Source organism: Belonocnema kinseyi, chromosome 1, assembly GCF_010883055.1.
Source record: "Belonocnema kinseyi isolate 2016_QV_RU_SX_M_011 chromosome 1, B_treatae_v1, whole genome shotgun sequence".
Taxonomy (NCBI): domain Eukaryota; kingdom Metazoa; phylum Arthropoda; class Insecta; order Hymenoptera; family Cynipidae; genus Belonocnema; species Belonocnema kinseyi.
The window spans coordinates 99,493,786-99,505,397 of record NC_046657.1 but is presented as its reverse complement, the minus strand read 5'-3'; the positions used below and the strand labels follow the sequence as shown (position 1 = coordinate 99,505,397).

At 29.2% G+C, this 11,612-nt stretch overlaps 1 protein-coding gene across 1 annotated transcript in view; it reads left to right on the top strand.

Moving 5' to 3' along the window:
* Positions 1-2,381: 2,381 nt before the first annotated feature.
* The window catches only part of LOC117167628 (baculoviral IAP repeat-containing protein 7-like), a 27,286-nt gene continuing 18,055 nt past the window's right edge, over positions 2,382-11,612 (top strand). The window contains exon 1 of the mRNA XM_033352705.1: positions 2,382-2,568. The gene's annotated coding sequence lies outside the window, so the exon portion shown is untranslated. The remainder of the gene's footprint in view (positions 2,569-11,612) is intronic.

Genomic DNA, 11,612 nt, shown 5'->3' with positions numbered 1-11,612 from the left:
AATTGTTTATTACAGTGGTTATTATAAACTTTTAAATTATTTTGGTTATTAAATGTCATTCCTACATTAATGGGAAGCACATTTAGCAAAAAAAATTTTTATATAGTCAAGATCTATAGAATTTAATGATCTTAAATTTAAAACAGAAAAATTCAAAATCGCAAGATAATTGAAGGGTCTGGACATTTTTGAATGAAAAAGGTGCATTTCCTCCAACTGTGCGTCATGAGTACAGTACGTTTGTTTATAGATTTTAATAGCTTATAGTCTGTTCATTTTAGAAATAAGGTTTGCAATAAGATAATTAACTATTTAATTCAAAAGCTCTTATAAATTAAAAATTTTAAATAAAATTATTAGGGGCTGAATGCAGCGAGAAAAAAGCTTTCAAGATTAAGCAACAAATAAATTATTGAACTGTATAAATGTATATATGATGTTTGGTTCAATTTAAATAAATATATACATTTCATTAAATAATATGAAATCCATTTTCTCATTTATCATTCGTGTCATTGACATGTTACCAAATTATTCCCTCAAATTATTTGATTTGAAACTTGATTCCCTCAAACATTTTAATTACAATTACCACTACTATTTAACAATGTTTCCTTCAAAACTTGAAGTTATTAAGATTTTAAAGGTACAAAGATTTTTTACTTTGCAACTTAAGTTGTAGTCTTACATATTCTAGTTATTATTATATTTATATTGGATATAAGTAATATATGTTTTATTAATTCTTCTGATCATGTATATGTTTTAAATATTTTTGTTATTGAGGTCTTAAATATTATTAATTTTTTTATTAGCTACATTAATAATTTCAACAATAAATAATTTTGTTCAACTAGAACAAATAATAAAATCAATAATATCAGCAAAATAAATCATAAAAATATGAAGTTTGAACTGCTTTGAAATGTATCTCAAAATTAAATTTTTTCATGTTAAACTACATATCTTTATGACTTTTTCTTTTTTGAAATAATTAGTAATAGTTACTCTTATTTTTTATATATATTATTTTTTGTTTATTTGCAAACAGCATCAAGTTTTCAATTATTTTTGCTTTTTTTTAATGCAATTCAATGAAAAAGACAAACCTACTTTTTGTGGTGCCATCTGTTGGCTTAGTTTGACTGACATTTCCCCTCCGGATCGTAAGAAAACTACACAAATACACATACACGGTCGAAGCAAGGTGCTTATAGGAAGGTAGTATGGTCCGCCATGTTTATTCCATCAGCTGGGCAAATGGGTTCTCGAGTACACTTAATGCCCGAACAAAACGGTAAATACTGATGATTATTCTTGATAATCCTTTACGTTATTACGAGATGTATATTGTGCTTTGCTGCGAGAAAATACGAGCTAGGGACTACACGTATGTTGCAACTGCATCGTCGAAGGAAAACAATTTTTGCGACATAGTGTACACGTTTTAACTCCTACTCTTTGGCGTTTAATCGTTGCCATGTATTTAGGTAGGTAGTACGTGTATGTAGATCTTCTAAAGAACAATTAATTTTTATTTCTTGTCAAATTTTCCTCAAAAGAAAGAAGTTAGAATAAGGTAATAAAGCATTTTGTCTTCTCTACTAATAAAAAATACATGAAATCAGTGAAGAATTTTTTGTTAGCAATTTTATTTTATTTAAACATTTAAGAATATTTTTAAAAACCTAATTAGATTATGAAAATATTTCAATCTTTCGAATAATAGCAAAAATTAAAAAATGTAGACAAAAAATTGTTTAAACAGATTAAATTTGCTGAAACATTTAGGTGTTCTCATAATAAACAAATTAGTAATTAAAAATATTAGAATTTCTGTTAAATTAATGTCAACGTGTTAAATCAATGGGAAACTTAATGGTGTTTGCGCCATCCCTAAATATTAACTGATTTTGCTCAAATTTGAAAATTTTTTTGGGCGTTTGAACAAAAATGGGAGGTGAAAGCAGAGAAATTCGAAAAAATCCACCAAGTATAAATAAGAACCACTCAATAGTAATTACCTTTTCGTTGTTGCTTCAAGTGCACTCGAAACTGTCAAATACTTATGAGAATTGTCTGCATAAAAAAGCGTTTCACACTTTATCCCTTTTGTACATATAATGAAAACTGATTTTTATTACAAGCACTACTTTCTTCTAAATATAAAAAATCGTACATTAATACGATTAAGTAATAAAATTCAACATCGAATTGCTATTTTGCCCTATGAGACGTTTACCTATTTGCCCAGCTGATGGAATAAACATGGCGGACCACAGTACTCTCCTTTATAGACTTAGTTATAGTACAGTGCTTCCAGTCTACCATGTTTTAACTGACCTTGGAATACTACCATGCGTTTATCCTTAGTGTTACATTAATCGCGATTATTGTGTGATGGATATGTAGTGTACTTACATTCGTCTACCATGTAACTCATTTGTTAACTTTTTGGATATTTAACTGTTGTGTGGCTTTTTAAGGCAAAATTACAACACAATAACTAAACAACAGAGAGTGAAAGTTCAAAATTTTCTATTCTTCAAAAAGCCTTCCCAACTTAAGGTACCCAATACGAATCTTTTGTGTAACTGTGAAAGAGACAACAGTCGCTGATGCGTCAATGTCATATTGTTAATTTTTCACGTCTGCATCTTGCAATTTGTGAAGAAGGATGGTTTCTTGTGTATAAATATAAACTCGTTAAATCATATTTATCAATAATTGCAAGATGGCTAGATCGTACGCCAAAACTTAGGAATTCTGATTAACTAGTGAATGCATTCTGGTATGTATATACCGTAAGGTCAAATGCATACCAGTCATAGGCAAGCGTGAATGCGAGTGAGGCCCGAGTAAATGGCGACAGATAGAGTCTCTTTCGTACTCATGGATATTGCTAGTATAAATTTGGCCGTTCTGTATGTACAGTAGGCCACGAAAGTATTCGCATACATCTTTTTTATGATGAAGTTCTCGTTATTTTAATTATTCTGCAATCTAACCAATTTTTTTCCTTTAAAGGTTAAGTGCTCTCAAAATTATTTTTAAAATGAATCTAGTGTGAAGCCAATTTGGCTATTTTGAAGTAGGTTTTGCAACAAATATTTTTAATTTCAATGTTTACTTGAATTTGAAGTAATATCAGAAATAATTAACATGTTTGAACGATGTTAGGCTCATTTTGAAACAATGCTTGCAGAGTATCGAAACTGGTTATGAGCATACGTGTAAAAAATTTCCTATCACAGTGCAAGAACAAGTTTTTACCAAAAAGTTAAATAAATCTTCATGACTATATATTTCAAGTATTTTGCAAAAATATTGTTCTGGCCATAAAAGAATATTGCAATTTTTCGAACTGTGATAGGAATTTTATTTACAAATGTTGATACGCTGTGTCGATATATTGTTATGGATTTAGTTATTAGTATTATATGAGATTATTATTGTACATTATATTGGAGGAACATTGCAAAGTTTTTTTTAAATCTGCTCCGCGACCATATCAGCGACTTCGCTAATGATTTTTTCCTAATAATAGGTGCCCCATAAAAAAACCCAGAAACAAGCTTTTTGATTTTTCGAATTAGAACATTATTAGATTTCCTTAAAGGCGTTGAAACCAAGACCCAACCTTAAAATTGAATTTCCTCATTTTACTCCATAAATACTAGAATTGCATATTTTATACATAATTAAGAATCATTCCTGTTTTAAAGCAAATCTGTATTTTAAATGAAATATTGGTTAATTTCAATAGTTTTTGTGTACACTTTTTTTGGGGGGATGGGTTGATAAAAAAAAAACATTTACACAAAACTATTGAAATTAAGTCTTTTTAATTTGGAATACAGATGTGATTTAAAACACGAATAGGTCCTAAGTATATAAACAATATATAATTGCAGTATTTATATAGTAAAATGTGGAAATTCAATCTGAATGTTGAGTTCTGCATAAAAAAACAGTTCATAACTGATTTTAAAGGTTAATGGCTGATTTTTTTCAATTCAGAAAGTGGTTTTAGAAAAAATACGGTCATATTTTGTATGAAGTTATAAGTAGAGTTCTGAGCCGGTTATATTACTTTGAGAACGGTACCGAGAATTTAACCGAGAAATAAATTCTCTGAGAATTTATGAGAATCTCAGAATTTATTTTAATTACTAGAAAATTGCATTTTTTCGTTAACTTTTCGGTTAAAAATTCAACTCTTTTTTTGTAAGTTAGTCTTTTTATTTTTAAAGTTTACCTGCGTTAGCAGAAATTATATCTTTTCTTGATAAAAATGCAACTGTTTGGTTAGAAATTAAGCTATTATACTATTTTCTTGAAAACTTAACTATTTCGTAGAAAATTTACCGTTTGTTTAAAATTTATATTTTAGTGTTGAAAAATGAACTGAAATATTTTCTTGGTGAAAGTTTCACTTGTAAACAAAATTTTTTTATTACATATTCATCTGTTGTTTTAGTACAAAATTGATTTTTTTTTTATAAAAATGCAATTATTTGGTTGAGAATTTAACTGTGTTGCTACAAACTCGTCTTTTTAGATTGAAAATTCAATTTTTTTCGTAGAAACTTATTGTTTTGTTATAAAAATTCAATTTTTGATGTTACTGAGTTAACTGGAATCTTTTTTGGATGAAAGCTCAACTTTTTTTGTAACAAAAAATTCTTCTGCTTTAAGATGAATATCATATTTTTTGGTAAAAATGCAACTATGTGTTAGAGAATTCAACATTGATCATGAAAACTCGACTAAAATCTTTTTCAACAGGAAATTCAACTATTTTTTGAAAATTCATCTTTTTGTTTTAAAACTTCATCTGTCGTAGAAGAAATTTCATTTTATGTATGAAAATGTAACTTTTTGTTTAAAAAGAATTTTCTCTCCTTGATAATTCAGTTAATTTGTTTAAAACATTTGGTTGAATCGCTTTGTTAAGAAATTACTTTTTTGTTAAAGATTTACATTTTAAGTTGAAAAGTTATCTCGTTGTTTAAAAGTTTAATTATCTTGTCATAAATTAATTTTTTTTAATTGAAAATTCAACTGCTTGGGTCAAAGTTAAACTATATTGTGATTTTTTTATTAAAGGTTTAGAATTCATTTTGTAATAGAAAATGTAATTTTTCCTTTTTTTTAAGATTGATATTTTTCAGTTAAAAATTCGCGTTCCTTTTTTGTAAAAATAATTTTTTAGTTTAAAATTTCCTCTTTTTTTGCGTAAAAATGCATTATTTTCGTGTAAAATTAATTTTTTGTTCAACAGTTCAGTAATTTAGATAAACTTTTATTTATTTTTGAGTAAAAATTCTTTATTTGTTGGAAATTCGTCTTTTTGCTTTTAAAATTCTCTTCTTTTGTTGTACAAATTTCATTCTTTTTTTATAATATTATAAACGATGACACTTTTTCGTTGGTAATTTGTCTTTTTAGGTTGAACATGCAACTATTATGTTAAAATTTTAAATGTTTTGTTGAAAATTCCAGTATTTTGTTAAACAGTTATCTTTTAAAATAGAAAAAAACTTTTTTAAAAAAATAAATTAACACATTTAGAAATTTAAAATTTTTATATGAAACACTGTAATCCCTGAATATGTCTGAGCTAGATTATAATTTATATTCAACCGCTGATATAGCCTGAACAACAAAAATATTTTTAAAAATTATAAATTCTTTTAAATTCTGTCATAATCTTAATTTCTCCTGAAACATAGCGAATTTTTGAAAATATCTATATTTTTCTTATTTATTTTGAAAACTGTTGCTTTTATATACAAATATTTTATAGAAATATTGTTTATTTCTCAAAAATACAACTTTTTGTTTTAAAGCATTTTTTGGTGAACTATACTGACGTGTAAAAGTTTTACGCCACTTCTTTTTTTTATGACTGAGTAAATAACTTCCGAATTAATCAACATTTTTCAATGTTCTTAGGCTTATTTTGAAGTTATTTTTTTCATTGTATCGCAACAGCGTACGAGTATAAATTGTAAAAAATTTCTTTTCGAATTGCTAGACCTTGAAGTTGTAATGAAAAGTTGGAAAAATTTGAAAACATCTTATCTGTAGGAAAATCAGTCAAACGTTATGGAAAATTCCGTGACCATAGACATTTCCCAATAAAATATATATTGAATATGTACACTTATAAGATTAATTACACTTAGAAAGGGAGATGAGTTATATAAATTTAATGAGTTATTACACAACATATGGTCAAACCATCTCTGGAAATACCGATTACCGCAATTCGTGACACATCTCGTGATCTACCAATTGCCATGGTGCCTGACTTATCTTTGAAAAATGATAAGCTTAATCAGTTTTATTGACCGTTTTTTAACGCGTCAGGGTGAATCACCTATCAGGAGGCAGTATATGTATTAACATAGCCTTAGAATATACCCTGCAGACGCTTGCAACCAGTAAACGTTGTTGAAGTTTTTTTTACTCCTGTATTTTGTTTAAAAAGTTTAAAATTTAATAAATTTAAGGAACATAATTGAGGCGCTAAGAACGGAGACAAAAGAATTTCAAGATATTTTAGGTAGGTTTGAGGTAATTCTTAAGAATTGAATTTCCTACAAAAGTATTCTTTTTGAATAAATGAAAATTTTATATGAATTGTAAGTAAAAGAAATTTTTTTAAAGAATAATTGAGAACGAAGTTTCATCTTGGAATATAAAGTAATGGTCGAAGGGTCGGCAATCAGCATTTAATTTTGAAAGGGACATGCAATTTTCTCTCAGTTTTATTTTTTGAATATCTTCTATTGCAACGAGTATTTTGGGGTATTTTGGAAAGTATTTTTAACATAAATTAGGTAAGTTCAGGAGAAATAAAATTTTAATAAAATGAGAATTCAGACATTAAGGGATAAGAATTTTTTATTTGATTTTCTATATAATTGAAATTGTACTCGCCGCCGAATAAAAGTGTTTTAGTCTATTTTACAACGTTTAAGATTGACATTATGTGTAATTTTTTCTGAACATTTGCAATTTTTCATAAAGACGGAACTTAGAACTTTTTTCTTAAAAAAGAAAGCAGGGAAAAATTGTTTTCGGAACAGCTGTATTTATAGTTTTTGGAAATTTTAGGACGCATGAACCATATTTTTAAACATATTCTTTTATGTCTAAATTGTATACTTCTAAAAATAATGTATCTATTATCTTTTTTTACGGGACTTAGAAAAATATTTAAATAAATATATATATAAACTCCGTTTTATTTTAATCTTTGACCCGTGAGGGCAACCGAGTTGGGCCCTCCGTGGGGGCCCTCGTAGATTTTCCACGCGTGGATTACCCACACGGACCCCTGTTGGGGGCCATCATCCTAAGAGAGCTACCGGGGCCTTTTCCACACGGGTAGCTTAAAAAAATATTTTATATCTAATAGAAATTAGGATTGATATTTCTTACTCTAAAAAAAAAATTGTTGTTTATGTTTTGAAAATTTTCAAAGTGTTGAAAAGCATGTAACTTTTTAAATTTTTATCGAAAGTATAAATGTCATAAGGATAACTTGAAATTATTTATGGCGTGTTTTGATTCTTAATAACAATATCGTTAAATAATTTTCCCAAGCGGCCATTTCATCAAAGAAAAACATTCTTTTTTCTTCAATTATTGTTAGATGGAAATTTCTTGCGATAATTAATCAACGAAACTGATTAAAAAATACTTTATGTTATTGTTATAAACATTTCTTAAAACATAAACAAACATTTATAATTTTTACATGCAAACGAGAAGTTTTTTTCATTTAAATTAACCGACAATAAACTAACAGTGATTTAAAAACTGGACATGAGACACTAAATAACAATTTCTATAGCAAAATGTCACAACATGCTTTTGATCGTAAAAAAACTTTTATTTTTTCTTCAATTATTTCTGCCGTCCAAACTAAAAAGATACATAAGTGACATTTTTATGAAAAATGAGTTTTTGGTGTCACTGGATTCGTAAGAGAAAGCTGCATCTAACGTTGTTAATAGAATCTATTAATTATTCATATTTATTGCAAAAAATGATTGTTTATAAATGAGAAAAGTCGAAAAAGTTGAAAAATACAACAGAAAAAGATATACAAAGTACTTGGCGTTTCTTAAAGTTGTACAAGGATGGCAATACTTCATCAGCAAACACATGAAAAGAACCTAAAGAACTTTGTGTCTTTTTTGCGTTGTAAAAGTGACCGAGTGTGGCGCGAATTGATAAACGAACAGAATCGCTTGCCCTTACGTATCTTTTTAGCCTTGTAAATTAGCTCGAACTCTGATCGAAAATCCACGGGAAATAAGTCCCGGCTAAATTCGGCTATATACTAGCGGCGATCGTTCGGGTAAGTTCGGAACAGCCACTAAATACACAGTGTCCCTTTTGTATGTTTTGATGTTGTATTTTGAAGGTGTGCTCGAGCTCTTCGACAAAGGCATCGTCCGTAAGTGACCTTGTGTTCTTTTTGCCTTGTATTTTTAACTTTACGCGACTAGTAAAACATTGCAACTCCATTTTTTAATAGGAATTGTTCAAACAATCAATTTTTTATTGCAAAATATGAAAAATTTCATTATTTTTACCCAAATAACGTATCTTAATTATCCAAAATTTTATTCGATATTAAAGTTCTTTGGGCAAGAATTTTTTCTTTATTTTCTCAGTTAGAGTCAGATTGGACTTATGTATCTTTTTGGTTTGTACGGCAGAATTGTAATATTGAACCAACGAAACATAATTTACAGTAACAACAAGAAATAATAATACAAACAATTTAAATGTACAAATCTGCATACGATATTTTTAAATTGCGCCAAAAGCTACTCATACAAAAATAATTTAAATACAGCTTCACTCGGCTGTATAAACAAACATTATGTTTCTTCTTGTGAAGCAGTGATTGAACAATAATAACTTTTCTACGATCAAAAAGCAGATTATGCCATTTTTTTTTGTTTAGAAATTGTTATGAATTGTTATTTAGGGATAAAACTGATAATTCTTCATTTTTGCATTAAAAAATGTTTAAAAGAATCACATAAAGTATTTCTTAATCAATTTCGTTAATTAATGTCAAATTCAATGCTCCTCTATTAAAAAAAACAAACAAAAAAAAACAAAAAAAAACAGGGGGTTATACTAACTTAACGTTAAGCTGATGGAGCCCCATGTGAAATAAACGTTGAATCAAGTTCTGTCCTATCAAATAATTAAGGGACCATTTAATGCTCTCCAAATCCACAAAAAATTATTTTCCAAAAGCCACCCCCCAATACTGAAAAAGCACCCACAATATAAATTGTGCACAAATGGTAAATCTGACCATACTATAATTAAGGGCTCTTTTAATGCCCCATTGCCAATTTGAACGCTCCGCTATTTTTTTAAAGCGGGGATCACGCTAGCTCAGCGTTAAGCTGACGGAACCCCCGGTTAAAAAAAATAGTGGAGCATTAAATTTAGCAATCGGGCATTAAATAAGGATTTAATGAGCCCTTAATTATAGCATGGTCAGATTTACAATTTGTGCATAATTTATATTGTGGGTGCTTTTTCAGTATTGGGGGTGGCTTTTGGAAAATAATTTTAGGTGGTTTTGGAGAGCATTAAATGAGCCCTTAATTATTTGATACGACAGAACTCGATTCAACATTTATTTCAAATGGGCTTTCGTCAGCTTAACCTGTTAACCGTAGGGCTTTTTTGCACCACTTCACCGTAGGGGGTCGATTCGTCCCGATGCTTTAAAAAAATCAAAAACGTATTCCTAAAAATCTGAAAAAATTCATGTTTCTTGTTTGAACCTTATACTTTAAGGTACAATTTTGCAATCTGTGTTTTTAAAATTATTGTTCATATAATTGATAATAAATAAATAAATTCATAAAAAGGTTTTGATAGAATAATACACATTGTTCTCTGCAAAACCATTTATTTAGTAACAAAAAATTATTTTTTTATTTAAATATGTACACAGAGGACCATGATTTTTTAATTCAAATAATATAAAGTGAAATCGTATGGTAAATGCACCTGTTATCGTTCGTGCTCCTATTATCGTTATAACTTGACTGGAATGTAATAAATAATGAATTTTTATACTTTGACTTATAAGGCGTAATAAGTGCATTCACCTTACTCTCGCTGGTACAGAAAAAAAAGAAAAATAGTAAATTTACGTCAAGTGTCCTCTGTCGAAATACATACGTAAACCGTAGGGGGAGGGGGGTCAAATCGACCCAAGCTGCACTTTGACTGCACGCTATAGCTGAGTGAAAAGTACAAGTGACTCGAAACTATGCGTGAGGCTTCTATCCTGGAGTACAATTTTTTAGATGGGGGTAAGGACCAGTGTTCTTACTAGGTTCGCAAATGGCACCGATTTGAAATTTCGGCCTGGGTCAAATTGACCCCCCCCCCCTACGGTTAACGGGTTAACATTAAGCTAACGTAACCTCCGGTTAAAAATAATAGTGGAGCATTAAATTTAGCAAATGAGCATTAAATGAGCATTAAATGAGCCCTTCATTATAGTATGGTCAGATTTAAAATTTGTGCACAATTTATATTGTTGGTGCTTTTTCAGCATTGGGGGTGGCTTTTGAAAAATAATTTCTGGTGGTTTTGGAGAGCATTAAATGAGCCTTTAATTATATGATAGGACAGCATTTGATTCAACGTTTATTTAATATGGGGTTCCGTCAGCTTAACATCAAGCTAACGTAACCCCCGGTTAAAAAAAAAAGTCGAGCATCAAGTTCGGCAATGGGGCATTAAATGAGCCCTTAATTATGTGATATGACAGAACTCAATTTAACATTCATTTCACATGGGGTTCCGTCAGCTTAACGTTAATACAGCGTACACCTATTTTTTCAAAATAGTGCAGCATTAAATTTGGCAATAGGTCATTAAATTAGCATTCAATGAGCCCTTAATTATGAGATAGGTTTGAACTCGATTCGATGATGTGGTTACGTCAGCTTAATCCTTAAACGGACAAAACGCCACTACCGGTACACTGCTTTTCAACGGCCAATAACTAAGACTATTCGACACTAGAAAATATTGAGACACATATATTTTTATTGATTAAGATCTCCTCTTTCCGACGGTGCCAATGAAATTCCTAAAAAAATTTATTTATTATCCCAAAATGCAGTTTAAACAAAAAAAAAACCTGATTTTTCGAGCCTATTTTTTTTTGTGAACCATTTTCCAAAGCTTTTAGAGTCTGTAGTTAACCTGGAATCTCACTAACCGTTGGAACAAATGTCTAAACTTTGAGAATCCATGGTTCAAAGATCGATTTTTCGTTTTAGTATTTTTAAAATGGCGTCTTAATGGCAAAATTTTTGTGAAAACATTCATGAATTTTTTTACAATAAACGATGCGCTTTCCGGAAAAATCATCAAGAATAAAAAGTTCTTGTAATCAGCCAAGGAATACGCCTGAATTTTTTCGTAGCGTTTTGAGAAAAATTTTGGATTTTGCATATGAACAATTTTTGCAAAATTCGAAATTTTGCTCAAAACGCTCCGGAAAAATTCAGGCGTATTTCTCGGCTGATTACAAGAAC